Consider the following 24406-nt stretch of genomic DNA (forward strand, 5'->3'; position numbering starts at 1 on the left):
ACCTCCCAGACAAGAAGAATTTGGTGAGYTTGCACAGCAGCTCAAGGATGGACAGGACAGCTTCAAGCATTACAAGACTTCAAGACATAACCTTTTCTCCACAACCTCAACAAAAATGAGATGAATTTGAAAAGGTGGAAGCTCAGACAGCTGGCTCACTCCAACCACTCTGTGTTCCTCTGCACTAGGATAAAAGCCCTATAAATGCAGCCCTGCAGATACCTTAATTAATTCAAAAACCTTTTGGAAAAGCTRAAAAGCATTTTTGTATATTTTAGGAAGCAGCGTTGAAGTGGAACATCTTTTCCCAGTCCAACCTAGCAAACACATGCTAAGTTGTTGGCTTTAGGACAGCAGAYAATGTTAGCCAACAACCATCTCTTGCTTCACGCTTGCTCAGCCCTCTGGGCCCATCTCAACCAGCCAAACTGGGTTTTCAAAACAGGTCATTGTTGCTTGCTGCAGGTGTCATTAGCCACCTCGTCCATGCTTTGTCCAATTAGTGCCCAACCAGCACCCTCTGAAAATGCACCAAGGTGCCTGGTGCCAGGTTTAATTATCCCCTTGCTTAAGAGCTGCAGGTTATTTTACGCAGGGCAATGGGGAGGTCTATTTCCTGGGTGAAGGAAAAGCCTTACACTGTGCCCCATTTCCTGAAAGAGACTTGAATTTTAGTCTACTTAACTAACCAGCCACCCTGCAGGRAGCAGAGTGCTTATTGCTGGGAARCATTGCAGAAGCACCACAGTCAGCTACAATTTCCTTGCTGTGCAGAAGCAGAAAATGWATTCCCCTTCCCACTGCCTGAGGCTCTGCCTCACCTCTTTGCCAACAGGGTGGGTTTGAAACTGCAGTGGCAGCAGCCTCCTGCTCCCTTCCCACACAAGACCACCGGGAACAAGGCAGCTCCCTCTTGTCTCACAGCAGGGTGGACAAGGCATCCCACAGAGCAGCACCACAGCGCTGACACAGGCTGCCAGCCCCCTCAAGGAATGCTGCCACAGAATCCCCATGCCAAACACTGTCAAATTCCCAAAGGAAAAACATTTAAGTGTCAGGACCCCTCCTTCCCAGGCTCCAAATGATCCTACAGATTCCTCCCAGCAGACCAGCTGACTGTGTTTATTGCTGTATCCTTCACTTTATAGGTCAACATATACCAGAGAGCCAGCAGTTCCCAGCTAATCAGATTTCTGTGCAGACTGACAAATAGCTCCCAATAAGAACATAAAACCCCAGTAAAATCAAGGGTCTCTCTAATCAACTCACTCGATGCAATGCAGTAAGCCTGCACAAAGCTCATGCACTGTGTGAACACATTGGATTGCATTTTGTGGCAGATCTTGGGGGGCTGGCAGCACTGGGGTACCCCAGCCTGGGCCAGCTGCTGAAAGGAAAGTGTTCTTGTTCATCTTTGTGACCACTCAGTGCTAGGTTATTTGGAAACTAATTAATGGCAGCTCCTTGACGAGCCGTAAGTGTGCTTGCCAAATGCCAGAGCTTAAACCCAGAGTGTGAACACACACTCACAAAGGAGGCTCTTACTCCACTGCTGGATTATCCCAGCCCGGAAACTTCTTACAGGTGAGTCCTTCCTATGCCCCCAGGCAGATCCCAAAAAAAAMCATGAACTGACATTGCTGATGATGYGCATAAATTATCTTTCCCATGCAGACCAAGCACATTGCCTTCTTAGAGACCCTGMAGCTCTGCCACAGTCTGTCCCTCCAAACCCCTGACCCCTCACATTTTAACCCCCACAAAGCTCAATCATCACTGACAAGAGCTTCAGAAATTTAAGGACATCACTGACATATACATGGCACCCCTCCTCTTGCCACAGCAAGGCTCATGATGACAGTAGGGCACTGCATGCCTCAGGAGCCAAATGGCTTGAACAGGAGAGGAGGACATGATGTGCAGAGAGGCAGGTGGAAAATCACGACCTCCTCCTCCACAAGGGCCCTCAGTTGCTCTTAGAAGATGACCAGGATTTCCAGCTAAAACACTGGGGCTCTCAGAGGTCTGGCACTGAGCGGCTGAGCAGGTAAAGGGGATGGAGAATCTGTCAAGGTCCCTGGTCAGGTGTGAAAGAAAAGCCCTGTGCACACAATACTCTTACTGAAGCTATAAATAGTCCCTCTGCACCAAAGTTGTGCACACTGTATTGACACTCCTGACTTAATAGGATTTTCTAGGTAGCCCAAACCAGCTCGGGCTGCTGCAGGGCAGCCTTGCTGAGCCATTTTCACAACACACGCATAGCACTGTGACTGGGGGGAGCACAGGGRATAATCCTGTGTTTCCAGTGTCCTGGCCACACTAACGCAGGAAAAGACTCTGAGAAACTCCTAGAGGGTCGTAATGAGTTTGCATACACAGCATAATAGGGAGAAAACTTCCAGGATGGCCTTTTCTATGCAACAAGCTTATATCTTAGCTACATTTCAGAACTTATCACAAATGCAATTTCTTTCTTTTTTATATTCATCCTTTTTTTTACAGTGGTAGAGAAAAAGAAAACAGTGCTCTAATAAAATATATAATATTCTTATGTCAAATAATGTAAAACATTATTTTCCTACTCAAGTATATCATGACATTTCAGTTCCTGTAAGTAAATTAAACCAGTTCTACCACTAATGATTCATTATAATCTTCAAACAAATATGTAAGAAAAGAATTTAAACATCTCTTATACCACTTTATTCCTCCTAAAGATACCCCCTGTTTAGTTACTGTCTGTTAATCTGAGATGCTGACCTGAGAACTGCCAACCAAATAACCTTTTACTGCAACATTTCTACTACATCACCTTTGCCTTTGTGGTGCTTAACAGCCAGCCAGAAGTGCTGGAAATAATTCCCAAGTTTTGCCTAACCCTTGGAGCCTGTACAAGATGTATCCCCTGCCCTTAGTCCTGAGGATGGGCCACAATGCTGAGCCTGTGCCCACTTTCCCAGGCACAACCTCAGAACTGCCTCMCCTGGCCCTGCCTCACCACTTCCACAGCCTGATACAGCTCTCCAAAACCTGCCCACTCATCTGCTATGGAGCGAGCCAATATCGACCTTTTCATGCCCAAAAGGCGCAAGTACCAAGGGCCTGAGTGCAAGCACCTGACTGCACAGCCAGCTGCCCTTCTTTGTTTGCACTGATGTTACGAGGGCTGGGCACCACCGGGGTGAAAACATCACCCCAGCACCTTGGGGCCTCAGTCCCACACCAGGAGGCAGCAAGACTTTCTGCTGTATAGATGAAGAACAGAAAGATGTTTTCTGGTACCTTATGTCATTCCCATCATCACTGCCTCACAGGCAACTTTCCTCAGCAAGGAATGAGGTAGGACAGTTGCCTATCCCATATTCCCTGCCAATCCCAGCTTCCTTCAGCTGCTCCATCACCACAAGCAGCACAGGAACCATGCAGGGCCATTGTCCGTGCCCATCCACRAGCTAAGTGCTGCACAACGCTGACCCAACCTGCTCAAGACAAGCTCTCAGTGGTGCCTGTCGCTCTGGGCATGCTGTGTCTCCAGAGTTTAGGGATGCAAACTCCCTGTGCAGCACTTCCGTGTTTTTCTGGAATGACATTTGGCTATTTGGAGCATTGGGAATTTGTAACACAAGAAGGAGAAATAATAAAGTTGACCTCAAGCTGGTTCAATACACTCATACTGAAACTAAAGCAGCTAGAACATGGTGCATCATTTTTTCCTACCGCAGTCTTAGCTGTTATGGAAAATGCAGCAGTGAAGAGAAGAGCTGGCTCATGAGCTAACATTACCTGTCTGCACCTCTTCTGCTCCTTCAGCATGCTCTGCACACCACGGCAATGATGCACACAGCACTTGCATGGCTATCTAAGAACCCCAGGCACAAGTGATTGCAGAGACATGTAGTTCAAAATTTCATTAAAGAAATGGCTATAATACAATCACAAGCCACTCAATGCACTGGAGGCTGAATGTTGCTAAGGAAAATTATGAACCTCCTCCTGCAAATATCCTTATCTATCCACAACAGAGAAAGAGCCAATAGTGTAGCAAMATCTATATTCAGCACATGCACTAGAACAGAATAAGGTGATTGTTAAATAGTTTAAAACAAAGAAGACAACAAAATGTAATGAGCACCAACAAACCAAGTGAAACAGGGCTCAGAGGCTCTACCAGCTATGTCCTGCACTTAGTCACCTCTTAGGAAACCTTTTGTAGGAGATGGAAGGACAATCAGCTCCCCAGGAGCTTCCACACTGGATGGACGATGGACAGGTGGCTCCTTTTGCAAAACCCATTTTCCTTATTCTGCACAATGGGTAATTCAGCTCAAGGGTAAGTTAAAAAAAAAAAAACAAACCAAAAAACACCAGAAAGGGAGGTAGGGAAAATGCTTGAATGTTAAAATAGGCAAATTACTAAGCTAGAAAATCTAGATTAAATTAAGCATTCCTGCAAATGTGTAATAGAGAAACGAATGGCTCCCATCTGGAAGCTCAGCAAATTAACTTGGATCCTGGTTAAGACAACAGCACCAGAGCCTGCTTCCAGAAATGTAAATATCCAGTGTGCATTTGCAATCCAATCACAGGCTAAAAATACAAGACACTTGGAGTGGAAATCTGATTTTGTGTCTACCCTTTTCATGGGAAATAAAACAATCATTCTTTGGACACAGCAATCTGGACTCATTTTTCCTACTTGGAGAGATGCTGCAAGATGTCTTTGCACCAGGAAAGTATTTCAGCCGCTTCTGATTGCAAGGCCACAGCTCACATTGTTGGAGGCCTGACTCTTCTCCATCGTATTCCACCTCCCCATTTTTTCCACCCTGTGCCCCTTGGCTGCTCCACTGTACTGTCCTCAGCTCTCTGTTCATTTACACCACTTCATTTGCTTCTTCTTATTAAGACTATWCTAGTTCCTTTTTCTGCCAGAGGTTTATCTCTGCCTTCCAGTAAGAGAAGGGCTTTTGTTCTCAGTGTGCAGACAGAGAACTCAACCACAGGCATGAACCAGRCTCAGGACTAAATTTAGCCCAGAAGAGGGTAGTCCTTCTGCCGGTAGACCAGGAAGGCAATTTGGAGCAGGAGCTATTTTAGATGCTCTCTGGTGCTGTCTACCTCCCTCTAGGCTATAGAGAGAGCCTGGGGAGACCGGGCTTAGACTCTGAGCATCATCCCTGAGGACTTTTGATAGGAAGAAAAAGCTATTCCAAGTTAATGTCATCCATATGGTTCAAGAGCTGACACTGAAGGGAAGGTTCAGGGTATTCCACAACCAGAAGGCATTCATAGAAATAAGGGACGTTTCTCTGTGTCTGAGAYGTGTCCTTCTGTGATCACAGCAGGCACAGGCAGGAGTTTTAAACTACAGAAGAAAAACACATCTAGAGACAATATAATCAGGAAAATCAGTTAATTCCACATCTGGTTTTAATAAACAGATAGGGGGATTGGTAAATGTGGATAAAAAACAGCGTAACATCCAAACTTAGGAGAGCAAAGAGCGTATGAACATTAATAGCAGCAGTCAGATAGGATGTTAGATAATCAGCTAGAAATTCACAGATGATGAGTAAGAAACAAGAGCACAGATTAACACATTGATAGCAGGAGAAAGGGCACTGCAAGAGAAAACTCAGGGAGCAAAATAAGAAACTCCAAAGGACTGCAGTGGTATGGGGTCAACACTGCTTGGGRGAAGGAGGGACAACAGCACAGGTTATCCTACACCCTACAGAGCCTGCYTGGCAGTGCAGTGCAGATTGCAAGGTCCACAGCAAGACAGAAGTGCCAACAGGGCTTATCTTACTGTGGGACTGCAACTTCCCAAAATAGTCAACTGAAGAACCCACTATTAACRTAAAGAGCTGACCACAGATATTCCTGGAAGCAGAAGACAACAATTGTAATCCTCCAGCTGCTGAACTAGAAAAGGGCAATTCTAATTTAGACACTGTAAAYAGCAGTAAGTGCTCAATGAAAGAAGCTCTGGAGGCGATTGTAATCATGGACAGATGATTTAGGGAAGCACCAAAACTCATCTTTTCAATTTCTCATAAGCTTTGAGGAATCCAAGGAACTCGGCATGGAAGTCAACTGAACCAAAGTGCTCAAGAATATGCTTGTAAGAAGTTTAGAATATCTGTATGGCAAAAATGAAAAAAAAGAAAAAGTTAGTACTGATCAACCCCAAAGTCGGGGAGATATCGTGGGAATGAGTCCTAATCTAGCTGGAGGAAAAAAAAAATAACTAAAAAAGGGATTTTTAGGACAAAGCAGAGTATATGTGAGGAATAGAAAGGAAGGGCTGCTCATCAAAGACAGCTGTGTCAGAGGTCAGGAAACAAAGGGGTAAAGAGAAATTATCCAAGTCAAACTGAATTAGATCATGCAAAAAGAAATAAAGAGCAAAGGTCAAAATGTTCTTCAGTGATAGATTTTTTTTTTTTTAAAAGAGTAAGGAAAGTGGAAACTAATAGCACTTGGCTGGTGTATCTTAAAAACACAAGCAGGGAGTGGAGTTTTTGCTGTAACTGCATCAGGATGGGGAACAGCAGACGGAAAAAAATAAACCTATGGAATTTACAAAAAACCCCTTCAAATTATTAAACAGCCCATGATCAAGCTGACTCTGAAAGYGTGGCAGTTTCTATTCGGGGGGAGGTGAACACCCTCTTTGCAGGGCAAGCACCCAAGAGGGGATCTTCAGTTTGGGCTGAAGTCTACTCACTGCTCGCTGTAACAACATTTGCAATCAACACAGTGTCGTGAAATCTGGTATTTTGAAACATGCTGACCACAACCAGCTCTCAGAGAAACCTAAACAACGGGATGATAAGAGAATCTCACTAGGTGTGTAGAAAAATATCTTAAAAATAAGATTAAATGGGATCAATCTCCACCTGTAGCCTCATCCCACAGCACCCAGAGACAAGGGTACCTTTGGTGCTCTCCTGCATCCCTTGCCTGACCTCAGCAGAGGTCTCCCACACTTGGAGGTTGAGAGGAGTGGAGACYTCTTATTTATAAGCATTGGTCTTTTGAGTAATTCTTGAGGAGTCACCAAAGCTACCCCACCAAAAGAACAATAATCTATTGCTACGTTGGAGAAGTCTGTCTCACATTTACCTAATAAAATATGGTAGCAAATGCATTAAGAGCAAAACCAAGCTTTGCTCTGAACAACCTTAACATAGTACAGATATCTCCCTGGARCTCACTCCCAAACTTCAGCATCCTGAGCAAATACAAACTATATAATTTATAAGCACTGCAGAACTGGAATTAAGAAATGGACGACATGGAATTAAGAAAGGTGGTTCATGTATCTGAGAAAGCTGGGACTGTAAATGGGCAGGAGTCAGTGTTAAAATCCTAGTCTCCAATGAAAGCGTCGCTGTCTGAGCATAGAATTGCCTTTAATGGACAAGAAAGTATTTCCAAGTGCAGACAAAATGTGCTGTAGCTTCATCAAGTTGTGGTCAACCATGCACGCAGCAACTCACTTTGTGCCTGAYGTTTACTGAGAGTTAAATTCAAAACCTCTGCAACAACAGAATTGGGATCACACAAGCCAGAGAAGCGAACATATTATTGTCCAGAATTAATATTACATTGTATTATTAACCAAAACAACTGAAGGAAAAGGTTAAGAAGCTGTGAGTAACTCCATGAYTTACACCCAGCTCCACTGCTGCTCRTCAGCTCCAAGCTGGCTCAACGGGGCCTACAACCAAATGTATCATWGCTATTCAGAGTAATGAGGAACAGCTTAACCTCTAACCTCAGGTCACATTTGAGGACATCTCTTAAAACAGCAAGACAATTAAAACCAGAACTAACACATAGGCAGGCCCACAGCATCAACAGGTGTTRGAGGATTCCTCTGAGTCAGTTGTCTCAATGCAGCATAGCAGTGTTATGACTTAAAAATGTCAAAATGTAGCAGTAAAAATGTTAAAAATTTACAAGTTTATAGAGTGCATGAAGAATCAAACTGGAATCTTTTCTGTGGTCTTGCCTTTTCTCTCAGAAACCATTGGATTTCACAGTGTTTAGTCACCTCCCTAAACTCAGCTGCAGATTCAACTCCTTAACTAAGCACAGGAAGTTCTCCCTCTACACTSTGTAGCCAAAAGCAGAGACCCTCTAAGAAAAGCAGGACATAAGCAGGTATTCCCATTGCAAGGACTGCTCCAGACAGTGACATAACCAAAGAATATTTTCACATGCTCTGCACCTGATGCCACCAACACAAAGCAAAACACCTGTGACCTCCCATCAACAAAATCTTTCAAGTATTGTTATTCACCTGGATTAAGCAKCCACTTAAATGCACATGTAAATCCAGCCGACCCCAAGATAATTAAAGCATGTGCCTCAAATGAAGTACAGGACTGGATATTCTGGCTGAGGGCAGGCAGATCATTTAATTACATACTTTTCAGTGGAAGACAGAAGCACAACGCTAAAGCAAAGGAGGAGACTGAAAACGAACCAGGCTACACATCACAATTTATTTTATGGTCAGTGTCTTATCTTTAAATCAGACTTACAGGGAAAGAACAGCAGGGAAGAGGCTCAAAAATTGTTTCAAAGACACTACTGCACTGGCTGTCTGGTAGTAGATTAATCATTTAGTGTCAACCTAGCAATAGCTATAATTGTTTTGGAAGACATTAATGTTGCAAAATTGTAAGTGCATATAGTAACAGTGARTCAAATTGAACCCTTCTTCATTTTACATTTGCTTTAGACATGTTTTCTCCAGTATAGAAAGAACCAAKTTAAAGGAAAAAAATCCCATCATGTAGCTGAAAGTTTATTGATTACCCAGACACTAATTCCAGCCCAGCTATTTGAGATCTCTCCAAGGGGAAAGGAAGAGATGGTATTTACAGAAACTGTTTCTAATGAGAAAACCTTAAGGCAAGGAAGGTGAACCTGGGAGCAATGAGTACCAATTTTATAGAATATAAACAACTGTTTGCTCTTGTAATTGCATTTGCCCTTCTAATTACAGTCCCTATGCTCAACCTTCCTCCAGAAACACCCACTGCTAGGCAAGGGTGGCCAAAGTTAGATTACATCCCTGTAACTATGGGGAAAGCTTGTTATGACTTACTTAAACTCACTTTTTTCAGGGAAAGCCTTAAGTTTATCAGTTTTTTTAAAATGTTATAATCCCAGTGTTACAGAGGGACTATCCCTTTTTGCCCAGCAATTTGAACAGTACGTTATTGAATAGACCTTTATGATGGAGTACTATTTTATTTCTAAAACAAAACCCAATGTCCCAAGCAGCTAAGTTCACTCCAGAGAGGGCACCAAGACCAAGGAAATTACTTTCCTTAAAAGAAGAAAGAGAAAAAGAGAATGAAAAATAAAAGGCTAGTTCTTCCAAGTCTTCTCCTGACAGTCTAATTTTGTTGAAGGTAATGATGAAGTCTCCCTTGGTGGCCAAAGACCCAGGCCAGTAGTACCTCCACATGGATTTCTGCAGGCAGAAGACACTCATTCCTGCAAAGCTAACCCCTGTTACCCTCCTGTGTCATAGCTACGGGTGCCAAAGGTGCTGAAGCTCCAGCACTTGGGGTAAGCAAAGACCCCTGACCATGCAGCTGCCACAGCTCCTAACAGCCCTTGGCTCAGCAGGTACTGGATTTGCCTTCAMCAAATATGAAATACTTGCAGTTCCTCCATCATTAGAGAAAGGCAGCTACAAAAACTGAATGAGCAGAAAGCAACTACAGTCTAAAGAATGCTCTGAACTGAGCTACAGCTGAGCTTGCATGAGAAGAGACTTGGGTTTCAAAGACAAGCAGCAATGACAGGAGAGGAATTAAGTAAACAGACATYTGCCAAATATAACTTTCAAAAACAGTTTGTCAGAAAATGGCAACTTTGGTGGGGTGAAGCAATAGGATGGAACRGACATTCTCACAGCGTCACATTTTTATTTAGAGAAGACAACCAAGGAACAAATAAATACATTTTGCAGATGGTCTGTCTCCGAGTGGCCTCGATAAAAGCTGCTGCCCTGACTCTGGGCCAGCCACATTCCATCTCCAATTGCACAGCCTGCAGAAGCATTAGCAGTAATTAAGAAAAGCCAACCACAGTGATAAGCCAGATGTCTATAAAAGAAATTCATGCTGCACTGATATAGATTTATTTTTTCTTTCACTTTGTGGTAGGCTAACATGGTACACTCCTTATAAAGACATTTTTCAAGTGCTTCACAGTTATTCCTCCAGTGCTGACTCACTGAATCCCAGATGGGACCCTTGGCATTACTCATCCCAGCAGGTCTCCAGGACAGCACCAAACGTGTGGTCACCACRCAGATACTGCTCTTTCAAATTGCTACACAATTGCCTAAAAGCACAGTTCCTGGGAATTTGCTGCTCTCACWAAAAGCATTGAGAACCACTGACCTAGTCCAAGACCCTTTCATTTCCAAGAATTTTGGCCCCCAGCCACCATCCATTTGGCCTATACCACCTGTTTTCAAAAGATAGGCAGCCCTGACCTAAAGGCCTCCAGAGGACAAGAACCCCTGTAGCCAGAAACATTTTTCTTCAAACAGTGATGTTCTTCTACTATTAAGCAGGCAAAGGGTGCACAGTTTTTGCTGGGGTAAAAGTAGATAGGGCAGCTGATAATTTTGTCATCTCCCTCTTTGTACCATATTTAACTCAGCGCTCACTTGTGCAGCTCACTGAAAGATTAGTTGGYTCCTTCAGACAGGCCAGGGTAGACTCTTAAGACGTTTAAGTGATTTGGGGCAGGGTGATCATCTGTCTCCTCCCTGCCCACAATTAACTGTTCCACGGCTCCTGTCTGTGCTAGGGCTGAGCAGGCTGGGGAAGTGAGCAAAGCAGAGGAGCTGAGCTCCTTCCACCATGGCCGGAAGCATCTCTTCTCRCTCAGCTTTCAGTGGTTTAAAGAAGTTGTCACAAAGGGAGYCAATCCCACTGAYGATCCAGGATCCTGCTTATTGCACCTAAAGATCAGTGTTTCAAATGGCAGGGAAATTAAACAACACAGCTTTGCAGTAAGCTAATAAATCATTGTGTATCTGTGCTCAGATGGTTGTAAGGAGCACGAGAAACTTGAAACAGCCTGCAAATTTCTAAAATTAAACAGTTCTTGGTGTTACAGAGGTCGGCCATCTGTTCAAATGTTCGTGTTTTAGTTAATATAACCCTTCYTCTTCCACTCTTCTGACTCAAGCATACTCCCCAGTATGGAAGAGGAGAATATGACTCCCAAGGAAGAGGAGAATGTGGCTGAAGTCACTGCAACCAGACAAAGTTCCACAAAGAACTGCTTACAGAAGGAACATTTGTGCTTAGGATAGACTATGGAAGCAAACAAGCGGTAGAAAGAGTAGTATGTTATGCAGAACTCACAGGAGAGCCAACGCCTGCAGAGAGCCAGGATTGCTGGTGACATTCGCAGGAGAATTTGTCAGGTTCTGAAAGCTGCATTCAAACATYCCTGACTTGTCAGGAGACCTCTGGCCCACCCTCCATGCCATCTTTCCTAACCTCTGCTCACTCTTGCAGGGCTCCTAGAAACATTAGAGRTCACTTCAGCATTCAGGTTTAAACTGCCATCCCAAGACAGTGAGAAAGTGAAATAAGACTGCTCTCAACAGATTTTTTCACATTTCTAGGGGAACTGCTTGCTTATAAAAAATTGGAATTGTCTCGAGTTATTCAGCAAGGCCAGTTCCAGGCTGAAGCTGGGCTTATAGAGAAAGAACTGGGTTCCAAGTTGYATATGGTATGAAGAGTTCTAACACAAAACAACCAAATTCTGCTGTTTGACATCCTTTCACAGTCTAGGCTATTGTGTCCTCTCCTGTATTCCTGAAATAAAAGGAGGAACCTCATGAGTTCTGATGTAAAGAATGAGGGGGACAGGGAAACAGAAGCCAAACAAGCACTTTCAAGAAGAAATCAAGTTTGGGTAGGGGAAAAGCAAAAGTTAAAAAGATGTGAAAGTTGACTGAAAATAAGTTGGTCTTCTGCAACCATCAACCTGTTTAAAACGTGTCTTCAAGGAAACTGGCCAATGCATTTCAGATATGGGTAAACAATGTCTGTCAGGACCGCTGGCATGAAGGAAAAGGCAAAACATGCATCTTTAGACCTTTGGCTTTAGGCTGGGAATGATGTCCTCAAAGGAGACAAGATAACACACTGTTTTATTGTGTATAATTTTAAACCAGCACGAGTTGGAGTAGGTTTTGATGAAGACATTTGGATAAAATTCTGTATAACAGAGACACTGAGCAGAACTACCCACTGGGTAAAACACTAWGCTGAGTTTAGACAGAGAAAAGTGTCTCCATACTTGTCTGTAAACCCATTCTGGAATAGGTGTGAATCCTTGGTATTGCATGTGGYTAAGTTCAGGGGAGTAACACTGAATGAATTACTGGAAACATCGCCATTCATCATTTTATAACACCTCCAGTTTAAAGCCTAGCAAATGCTTCACRGCTTGACCTTTGGGATGAATGTAAAAGTAGTACTACAGCACCAAACCAAAATATTTTCCTGGTTTTTTTTAAGTAAATAGGACCTGTATTCTTTGAAGAATGGTAGCCTCAGGGAATCTGTTTCACTGCAAAACCATTTAGGCAGCTGTCATTAGTTTAAAAGCCCATTTTTGTTTAACGACTGCTGTTTCACATACTCCCAATGCCATGCATCATAACTGTCATCCCTAAACCTTAGATTTATGAAAGCATACTGAAGCAGCATTATACTCAGGGGTCTGCTGGTATTCCTATTATTAAACCACTTCTAACAAGTTTTGACTTGTGTTTAGGTGTAGCAAATCCTGTGTCTGCTTGGGTTTTGTCATGGAGGTGGAAGTTGCTCCATTCCCCCAGGATGCCTGAGTGTCCAGGCAGAGACATCACCAACCCCAACTGGGGCATCTTGCAGAGCTTGGGAGAAGAATGCTTGAGATGCAATGAGAATAAAATAAAACTTGTACATTTGTTTAGATATCCTTTATCATTATGGGAAGGATTCAGAGGGATGGAAAGCGTGATAAGTCACTCTCCTACTAAGTCACGTTTTATCCAGGGTGCAGAGAAAATGTGGCTGGAGGGGAACAATACCACAAAGGTATTAAACATCAGGGAACAACTGAAGACCAGATAACCTGCAAACCCAACCCCCTTTTCCTAGAGTCCCAGCCCAAGATCTTTAAAAYGCATGGATTCAGGAGGACACTCTGAAGTAATTTCCCAGGCACCACAAAAAACACATAATTTAGTACTTGCCTGCTGTGAAATGCCTTTTGCACCTGCTATCAGTCCTCCACTCAGCTGCCACCTTGCAGGTTAATTCATCTCCCACTATCTTTATAGTGCAGAATAGGGACCATTCAATCCTCTTACCTCACTCTGTGACTGAGGAGCAGAGTCTATGAACTACACTTGGTCAAAACTTGAAGCAAGTAACCAACAAAACCCCAAGCAAAACAAAAGAAAAAAAAAGCTCCTTTCTTCAGATTCAAAAGAGTTACAAAAYACATAAAAACTCAGGGAAGATATTCCTGGCATATTCTGAAACCAATGAGACCAAGATTTTACATTCTGAAGTTTCTATTTTCAGACACGTATATTAACATGCCTATCTACTGAGCTCCTTGTTACAGTGTTAAAATATTTCATCATCGTTCAGAGAGAAGAAATTTTTACCTAGGAAAAAAAAGATTTTAAAACAACCTGCCTTAGTGATTCCAATATAAATTATCATAACTACATAATTAACTATTCTGACACATAGGCAGTAATGGTAAATAACAAGCAATGAGACATTATATACACCCATAAGGATATATGTCTTAATACCAATGTGCCACAAAGTAATTTTTTGATAGTAAATTCCTAAAATGAAACTGCCTCCCCAAATTACAAAAAGTAACATTTTTTTCTTGTGGTATTTCATTGAATAAAATGACAAATTATATTTCCTTTGAAATTCAATGAAGGCCAAATATGATTTTTTGGTGGAATGAAAACTCTGTCATTTAATCCATTTCATTTTTACCGTAACAGATTTACTATATTCCATTTGCTGATTAAATCAATATTGAGACAATTAATTCTTGGGCTTTATCGTGTAAGATAGCCAGCCAGCAAACACCTAGCAAAGAAAATCTCTCCCACCACTCCTGCACCAAAGCAGGAACACAGCTACAGCTGGGATCGACAGCCCAGGCTCCTTCCAGCTCTCCAATCCTGTCTGCCCTTGAATACACCAGAGTAGTTTAGTTAGAATAAGACAGAGTGATCATCTAGTCCAACTTTTAATCAACATAAAGCAATTTTTCTCTTCCTTCTAGCATGGCTATGTTCCGACCCAGKGTGCATCCCCTATCAAAATTATCTACAGATTTTATTATGGCAAAATTGCCAGTTTATGTTCCTCTACCCTAAATGGTGTAACAGAGATCAAACTTCCCCAGATGATTTCCATACCTATCGCAACAGCTCGTGCTCAGCAGGCAACAGAACCTGACTGTGCAAGAACCTGACTGTGGAGCTGCACTGGCAAACCCCCAGCATCTTCTCACTCCTTCAGTGGACACACTGTGCTGCCCACACTGAMCTGTGGAGCGTCCAGCCACCACCCCACTGGGTTTTTTCTGTGTCAGGCAGTAGTCAAGCAGTTATTGGATGCTGTTCTGCATTCCCAGGAATTCAGGAGAAGGCTGTCAAAATCCCCATCATTAAACACCTCCTTCCTTTCAAATGAAGGCTTGATGGGGACAGAAATGCTCGTTCTGTCTCTGWGTGTTCATACTCACACAACTGCAGACCCACTCGAGACAACCTTGGCTGCTCTGGTAGCATTCCCACCAGGATCCTGCTGCCTTTGAGTGCCATGAGCCAATTACAGCAATTAAGCTGCTCATCAGCCAGGCTGCCCTGGGATACAGGGCTCTAGAGGATGCCCACATTCAGCCTCTCTCTCCACCACCTCTCCTTCCAAATGCCGGTGAAGGCCAGAAAGATTCCTAGAAACTCTTCCTCAGGAAACTGCTGCATTCCCTGCTCTGGAGCAGCCCCCCATCCCAGTGAATCCTGGGGGTGGGAAGTTTAGGGGTGGCAGCCTGTTCTACTGAGTTGCCCAGAAAGGGAGCTGCATCCAAGCAGCTCACAGGAACAGAAACACAAACATTCCCTCAGCTGCTGTAGCTCTCCTAAGCAATTCCTAAATCACCAAAGCAATGCTGTCAAGTAGTTYYTGCACCCACCATCTTTGCAAACCAYGCTGGCTTTTAKCAGCAACTCCACTCAGACCCATTGCAAAGAAACTTAATTTGATCAATTTCTATTTGTCCCAATTGAGGAAAATCACACCTCATCTCACTGCATTCTCTTTTCAAGAGAGGCCATGATTTTGTCCCCTCCCCCCTGGAAACACAATGGTTGGCAGTCTATCCATCCTGCAGCTRGACAGACAATGCTGTCTGTAGGTATTTCTGACAGCACCCCTCAGCCAACCTCATCCCTTATGCTTATCTTTTCATTACCAGGGTACCAAGCTGCTACAGGGTAACAAGAAGCAGCTAAGCAAGGTAAGGATCCACTCCAAATMACCTTTTTTTAAAAAAAATTAAGACTGGTGGGGCCTGATCTAAAAGCCAGCAAGGTGGAGGAACAGAACTGCTGGTCATGGCAGGTTTCATTTGCCTGCATTRGAGGCTGCAAGRGCTCASGTGGGTGAATCCCACTGCACTCCCCTGGTGACTGCCCAGGTAACTCCACTGAGCACCCCCAAACCTTCTCCCTCTTACACCAAAGCCCCCTGCTTACACCAAAGCTTCTCCCAGCAAGTACCAAGTCCCTGACATCACGAGCCAAAGCACCCTCTTACTTCATTCCAAGGCTGGCCAACACAACAGAGGTCACAGGAAAATTTAAAATTTAACGACTCACTGCAGAGGAAAAGCAGAAAAAAAAAAGTGTCGAGTTCATGACTAATCTTTGCAGTTCTTGCCACGGACAGGATTTGTACAGCCATGTTGATTTTTTATAAAAATAGTAAATCGTATTACATCCATGCTGCAAGACCAAAGATTCACAACGATACCTTAATACAGCTTAAATAAAAATAGCACTACCTGAGTCAATCTGAGCATGATAATGCTTTGTAATCCCACACTCTTAGGGGATGAACAGTTGTATAGCAGTGAATCAACACGAGATACTTGCATTAGGAGACTCCTTTTTTATGCTATACAGCAACATCTCTACAAAATGGAGAAGGGGGACACAATGCACAGTGGGGAAGACAGGGCAATTACAGAGCCCCACTATCTTCCAGCTTGGAAAGCTTGGCTAATAGTTTACTTTCTTTTAAAGCAAAACCTGCTTTTAAATTTTCCCCATTACAGTAAAAAATTAAGGAAGAAATTCGAATTTTACAAGTTTTTTAAAAGTGAGCAATCCCAAAGCCTGTGTGCACTCATGCAGAAGATTCATTCATAAAAACAAACACAGACAAACAGCAGTGTTGCACATTCAATCTGAGTTTTCTTAACATCCTTGAATGAGCAAACACTGTATATGGAAAGAAAATGTGCAGTACAACGTAGAAAAGTCTCAACAGAGAAAATATCAGTAAACCTATTTATAATAAGAACATAAAAGACAAAGACTGAAATAGCAGTTTTCAAAGGTGGTTAAGGAAAAAAGTGGAAGCTTTGATTAAGGACACATTRACCATAATAAATTATTATCAATTACTTTGTTACATAAGCTACTCACAAAAGGTATTTCATTTGCTATTGTGCTCCCCATTTGTTCTTTTTTAAGACACATTTTCCAGTTAATTGCACTCCCATCCCCCCTCCTTGCACCCACGGTATAGTTTTATTTATGGCAGATACCTGGCCCTGGCATCTCCCTCCAGACACCAGGGAAAGGTAGCAGGAAAAGTTAACAGAGCTGGAAGGTCTCCCTTTCCCCAAGAGGACTTGAGTTTGAATTCTGGAAAAAGGCAGATTCTCAAGGCTGTAGTGCAGATGATACCCAGGGGAAGAAGAAAACAGCCTCAAATTCCCACTTGTCTCGCCTGCTCCCTTCTCCTCCTCTACCCTGGTGCTCAGCCTGGCACTACTGCTGGTTTTTCTTTCCTTCCTGCAAAGCCTGAATGTCCACAGGAAGGGTGATCCTGTGGGACCCTGGATATGGGGACACAGATGGGCCATAGAGAGGACAGGGAAATGCTGACAGGGGCAGCAGAGATGGAGCCATGCTAGAAGGCACGAGGACTAGAGGATGAGGAGATCCTGGTGAGGGGGGGTGTTCTAGTGATGGAGAAGATCCAGGTGATGGGGAGATGCCCGTGGCTTTGCTCTGTGCACAGGACATTCAGCACATTTCCAACAAATACTCCAACACCGATTGCAAAAACATTCCCTGATTTCCACGTCTTGCCACAGGTGATCCTGAGATATGTTCAGAAGATCCAGTACATCCTGCAACCTCCCATTCAATWCAAGGGGACACTCCTTCCCACAAACACAAAGGCTACAGAGACTTCAACTCAGCTTTCAGTTTAAAAATAGAACACTTCTCAAAGCCAGTTTGGTAGGACAAACCTGCCAGTCTGGCTGCAAAAGGTTTCACTTTCATGTTGCATCAAACACACCAGCTCTGGAGCAGGGAAGCTACAGGCAGTTTCTGAAAYGATGTTCACATCATTTCATGTTCCATCCTCTGCCCTTCCTGGCCAAGGGTCACAGCCACCTATGAGCTCCTTCAGAACAGCACAGAGGTGCAATGCCACAACCATGGCCCCCCTGCATCGCACCCGGGACAGAGACAGCCCTGCCAGCTCCAACAGCCCTGAGCACAACCCAGCTCCAACAGCCCTGAGCACAGCCCAGCTCCAACAGCCCTGACCACAGCCCAGCTCCAACAGCCCTGACCACAGCCCAGCTCCAACAGCCCTGAGCACAGCCCAGCTCCAACAGCCCTGAGCACAGCCCAGCTCCAGCCCCAGCTCCAGTCACCCCAGCAGCACCCTGAAACATGCTGAGGCACAGGGCCCCTGACAGGACTGTCCATTCAGGGGTCCTGCCAGGGTGGCCCTGACACGGGGACATCTCCCAGCGTGTCTCTGGCTCCCTGGTCTTCCCTGCCCAGAGCAGATTATGTGCTTACAGGCAGAAACACAGGTAAGCAGCTTGCTGCATCACAGCCTGTGGTATCCCAGCAGGAGAGCACCCAAATGCCTGCTCCCCSCTTCCCTGGCCAGCACCCTCACTTCCAGATGTGCTCACCTGGGGCACAGTTCAAGCTCCTTTCAGGCACATTCATACACATCTTAGTTTCATATTTTATTCTGAAGCCATCCATGTGCCGCTGGCCACACATTGCATTTTGGAAAATGCCCTTCAGGCTCAGCGCTGCTCTGCCTTCAAATTTGTCTCTTACTACATATCAAACACAAACTGACACAGTCAGGCCACTGCAAAACTCCACACAGGAGCTGTGGTGCACTGGAGATGTACCTTCTACTGGTATGGATTATATAAATTCACAAATTGAAATCAGGGATGCACCTGGACTTGAAAAGGCAAGGAGGAATACAGACCAATAAAGCATCAAAAAAAAAATGATGTAAAAACACCCAGCAACTCTAATCCCTGTTAGCAAAAGTGCATCAGGAGCTCAAGCTCCCCCGAAAGAGCATAGGAGCTTAATGTTTTTGAAAGCACTACCCAAAGGGAYTATCCAGGAGAAATATTAATTATGGCAAACAGTCTGGAGTATCAAYAAGTGTTTTTTATGCATACTCTGTTCAGGTGTTACCTGAAACAAGACAAGAAAATCCAATTTTAAGTATAATTTAAAGAGTCAGTTTAAAATTACCTGGATTTTACATATATGATATTACTATCATCCATCTCATACTCCCCTCTGTGCTCAGAAGAAGAGTTTTGTTTCATTTTTCAACCCCTCAAAAAGGATCCACTGAATATTCAGGTCCCAATACAGACATCAGCAGTACAAACCATGCAGGTTTACAACACAGATCCCATCACAGCTGCAGGGCTGGGGAGGAGGAGGGGTTCATAAGTTACTGCTCACAAGAGCATTTTTGTGAAAGGCACATGGGATTCATGATTTGGCCTTGTAAAACTCAGATTTTAGGAACATAAGCCTCAATATAGGAAATAAGGATAACACAGCTTGCTAAGGGATGTTTTCCTTGATTAATAATGTAGTTGATAATATAGACATTTAATGGACATTAAGTAAGCCTGTTATAAATACAAAATAACCATTTTCTAGCCACAATGAACACATATTTAGGTTGACAGACATGCCAAACTCCATCATCCTCCCCTGCCCTGAGAAATGATCATTGCACATGGCTACATTTCAGCTGTATGGACACTTCAAATCATGCTGGGACCATGTGTATCAAAAGGCATCTGATGTATGGGAAATACACAGATTTGGAAGACAGAGAAGTCCATTAGAGGTTTGGGCCACAGTTCATTAGTCAGTCTGAGCACACAAGAACTCTAATAGCTTGTATCCTGTGCACTAGGGAAATGCAACGAAAGAATGAACTTCCTGAGGAATTAATGGGTAATTACATAATTTGGTTAATCTCATGGGAAAGAAATCTAGAATTGAAAGAGGAAACAGCATATGTATTTCTCTACAAACAACAAAAACAAACAGCAAAGGATGTTGCAGAGCAGAGTTCTAGCTGGCACCGTGTGAGAGATCACCTCCATCAGAGGAAAAGAAATTGCACTGATTTACATCAGTGTAAGAGGTGGCTCTGCACCTGCAATGGCACYTCATTGGCAGCTCTCAGCAATCTCATCCTTCTGCAGCTCTTGACTGATTTAATGTTTCACTCACAAATAAGAACCTAATGAAGTGCACACAAATTAAATACATGGAAGTCTTGGGTGCAGGCAGAACAAAATCAGTCACATGTGGCAGAGATTAGCATGGGTTATGCAGCTTATTCAACTCTCTGGAAGTTGCATTCCTTTAGATTAACACCTTTGGACAGAACATAAAGGAAAAAAAAACTCTAAGGTTGCTTTCTGACACAGAAAACATTGCCCCAATGGAAGGTGCAGGTTTTTAGTAAAAAGTACAACATAATTTGTACAGATTTTCCCTAAAGTCAAGTATTTTTTTTTAATGTAGAGTCAGGAAATTCTTACTAGTGCAAAGGTAAAGCTTAATATCTTGATGCCAAACTCCTGCTCAAAGATTAGCCCTGCCAGCTTTAAAATTAAAGAATGTCATTAACTCAGCAAATGCAAACTTCTGCAATCAATGCAGAACAAAAAACAATGCTTGCGTTTTCTATTTGTCATTTAGTTTTTCTATTACTAAATTAAAGAGTGCCTTGAAAGCATCAGCCTCTGCAAAGTACTCACCACCTATCTTGGAATCTCTTCAGAGAAAGTCCACGGGGGCTCAATTACCTGGAACAGAAGACACAAACCAAACATGCTTTACATTACAGCTTTTTCTCTAAGTGACAATCTTCACAYTCTTGGCCTCTCCTGTAAAATCTACCTTTCCCAGTTGAAAAAGAAAACAGAATTAGTCTAAACATGCAAAAACCCTGCTGTAGTGCTTACCCTACACTGAGAAACAGTTTTGTTGTACATTTACATTCTATTATTTATCCTGAAACAAGAAACATTTCCATGCTGAAAAAAAGCACAGATTTTTCTTGAATTCTGATAGCAAATTCTTCCGATGTTCAATAATCTGGCAAAATCACCCTTCTTACTTCAAATATTTTTTTTGTAAAAACTCCTTACTTCAAATATTTCTTTTGTAAAAACTCATATTTCAAAATAAGCACATRTCAAGTTCAGATTCAGAGGGTTCATTTGGCTCATACAACAGAATATTACTACACCAAGATGTAAAAGCTGAAACAAAAKAAAAAATATGAGACCGACAGTTCCAAGTTTTCTGCAGCCACTAAGCATTGCTCTGAAAGGTTAGAAATCACTTTTCTTTCACTGAACATGTCTCGAGGAAAAAGAGTATCATAATTTGCATCCCATCAGCAGCTGTCAGCTGTGAATGCTGAGGGTTCACCAGCCCTTACAGAGTCACAGACCAGAGCACCAGGAGCGAGTTCACCTCCTCCTRTGATTCCTAATCTCTCAAATCTGTGGATTGGAAAATTGAAAGCAAATTCCCTCTGATTCCCACTCCTTCAYAGAGCTGACCATGATTTTCCTCCACCACCAAGGCCAAGCTCAGCTGGGAAAAATTCATCTCYTCCAACCCAACATGTCAACTTCTTTCCTGCCAGATCCTCATCTGATCCAGTAACYCTGTAATTCTGCTAACAGAATCCCACTGTGTTTAGCTCCCAGGTGCCTCAAGCCTGCACCTAACACACATATTTGGTCTGCCCAAAGCCAGACCCCAACCATGGACATCCCATGAACATTACCAAAGCCTCCCAACAGTCTCCTCCAACGCTTCACCATCCCTACAAGCAGGAGTTCCTTCCTTTCATGATACCACTCACATTCATTTCCACCAGCCCTAACCCCAAAGACATGGGGTTCATCTTTCTCCCCTTACAGCACTCTGCTGCTGTTTGCTGGCATTGCAAACTCGTGTCAATCCTTCACCTTTTCTCTAGACCAAACACCTTTATTCCTTCCCATCTTTCCTCCTGAGCCCTGTTATTCAGATGCTCTCTGGCCTTTTAAATTTTCTTTACATCTTCCCTCAGGTGCAGCGCTCCATGCAGGCTTTAGTACTCCAGCAATGCCAAAGCACCAGGAGATCCCAACACTGGACACAAAATCCATCCTCCTGTTCATGGAAGCATTTGTCTGCTGCTGTTGGGGCAGCATGATGCTGGAAAAGCAGTGCATGACCCACCCYAACYCCACAACARCTTTCAGAGGAGGCCATCCATCCAYCCCTGAGTATTCTGYACAGCCAMCCCATTCACCAGAGATAACTGCAAGCCCACTCTAAAACCTTCTGGTGAAATCATGGACCCTCCAAAGTCATCTTCTGGTTCTGTCCAAAGCTACTGGAAAAGCAAATAACTTTCTCCCCGCAAGTACTTGTAACATCCCCGAGTTTGGTGCTACTTGTTGAGTCTGAATCAGCACTTTATCAAATGCTTCGATGACAATGATCCATGCCACAGGGTCCACTTGAGGAAATCCCCACCCAACACTGCTCCTGAGCTTGATTACCCATGGAAGCTAATTACTGATCATGGTCAGCCCACCTTCCTTGAACCATCCATAAGCTTCACCAAAATTTCTTTTCCTAAGTTTTTTTTTTTTTTTTTCTATTAGTATCAAAACAGTGCAAAAACCCTAACTAGGATTGGAGTAAATCATATCATCTGCTCTTTTTCTATCTACAGGACCTGTTATCCTGCTCCAGAGGGTAATTAGGATGTCTGACATTATTTGTTCCAAACGAACCCATGCTGTTCTTCACAAGCATCCAGAAGATGACTAGGTGGGAAACAATTTATTAACTTCCAGAAAAACACTCTAATARAAGTCAGAGTGACCGTACTGCAATTCCATCTCCTCCTTTTAAAAAAATTAGCACTATATTTTTTGCTTTTTGATTGTTATGGTAACCTCACAAATTCTCCACAGGTAAACATCAAGAAGAAATTGAAAAGAAGTCAGGTCAAGCAGCTGAAATGCAGATCCCTCCAGAAATCACAAGAACAAAATAAGTGTTACAGAAGTGAGGTCAGGATATCCTGCCCTGACATGGGGTCACCAGTCATCCCCTGAAGGTGCCCTCTCCCCTCACCACTGGTGACTGATGCTGGTTGAACAGCTTTTACAGAAGACCAACTTTCCCACACACATCTTCCCATCATCTGGGGGGCGGTTTCAAACCAACTTCCCTAAGGTCTAAAGAACCTGGAAGAAAAACTCAAGAGAAAGATAAAACCCTATAAGTGTGTGCCCCCTTAATGACTATGTTCTTATTTTATCCTGGTAGCTCCCCTCATCAATTCAATTTTAACCTACATCAGCCTGCTTSTCCCAGGAAGCAAATTCCAAAACACCAATTTTTCCGTTTTTATTGAGATCCCTGGGCAGGCACTCAGAAATGTTGCAACTTGGCAGCGACATAAGTTTTTAAACAAATCATTTAAGATTCAACATCTTTTTATGACAAAAACTTGGTATCCTCATCTTAGAGAGTAACGGATGTTATCTCTCCAAACTGCAAAACAAATGAACCCCAACGGAAAGAGAAAGTAAGGASTGAACTTGGTCAATGGCAAAATAGGAAACACAACCCACAAACTTTTCATTTCTCTTCTGTKCTGCTGCAACAAAATGTTGTGCCTTCCCCATCCAACAAACTAAATAGTGCAATATTATTCAGCCATATTTATGCTCAAAGTAAATGGAATTTCACAGTCCAGATGCTAGATTTTGGAATCCCAAAAGACTTTCAGGGATGTCTGAAGTAATACAAAATCTTTGCTCCAACCCTCAGGAGCAGATATTAACTGGACAGCACACATTCATTTCTGTGTTTACAGTCYATGCAGTATTCAAATTCACTGACAATTAAAAGTATCCTATAAATAAATTAGCAGAAGAAACTCATGGCAGAAATTCAATTACAAAGCAGAATTAAAGGAAGAGACATCAGAAACTTTTGGAGGCTGGGCAGGAAGAGGTGAGTGTATCAGTCTACTATTTCCAGAGCTGCTAGCAAAAAGCTTAAGAAGAAGACTGCTCCAAATAATCTTGAGAAAAGATCCTCCTTACAAAAACAGCTTCATTGAGAGACCAGAGAAACCAAGGTGGCAAATTATTTTTCAGACCACATTTGTCARATCTGACAGGGGTAAAAATACCTCTGAATGGTCACACGTCACACACCCCAGCCTGCCCCACAGGCACTGCAGCTCTGCCACGTCCTGCAGAATCCTCAGACAGGCCTTGGCTTGCACCAAAGACACTGCAGAAACCTTACTTTTCTTTTGTCTTGTTTTTAAAAGTGATTTTAACCCCATTCCTTTTCATTGAGTCATAGACATTACATTTTAAGCAGATTTCTTTCTACCTGATGGAGTAGCCTCAAGTGTTGTGGGCACTTTTCTTCCTTTAATGGCCACTATTTTACCCTGYCCTGTTCCTCCATTTGCTCCCCTTTGGCTGACACTATCCTTCATCAATCTCGATGCCAATTACCAGTAAGGCGCTCCCACACCTCTGAGGTTCAGCTTTCATAACTGCATTAAGACAAATCAATACTGTTATTAACATTGCCATGTTTGTGGATGGCGTGACCTGCCTGCAAACGCCACATGCAGCAGGGAAGGTACTCCCAGGACTACAT

At 43.2% G+C, this 24406-nt stretch overlaps 1 protein-coding gene across 2 annotated transcripts in view; it reads right to left on the reverse strand.

Annotated features, from left to right (window-relative positions):
* The window catches only part of HPCAL1 (hippocalcin like 1), a 63647-nt gene that overhangs the window by 27129 nt on the left and 12112 nt on the right, over positions 1–24406 (reverse strand). Inside the window, exon 2 of one of the 2 annotated variants that reach the window (XM_057371383.1) lies at positions 20461–20508. The exons of the other annotated variant lie outside the window; for it this stretch is intronic. The gene's annotated coding sequence lies outside the window, so the exon portion shown is untranslated. The remainder of the gene's footprint in view (positions 1–20460; positions 20509–24406) is intronic. 2 annotated transcript variants of the gene reach the window in all.

This window comes from Malurus melanocephalus, unplaced genomic scaffold, assembly GCF_030028575.1.
Source record: "Malurus melanocephalus ecotype Western Australia unplaced genomic scaffold, MMel_1.1 scaffold_6, whole genome shotgun sequence".
Classification (NCBI taxonomy): domain Eukaryota; kingdom Metazoa; phylum Chordata; class Aves; order Passeriformes; family Maluridae; genus Malurus; species Malurus melanocephalus.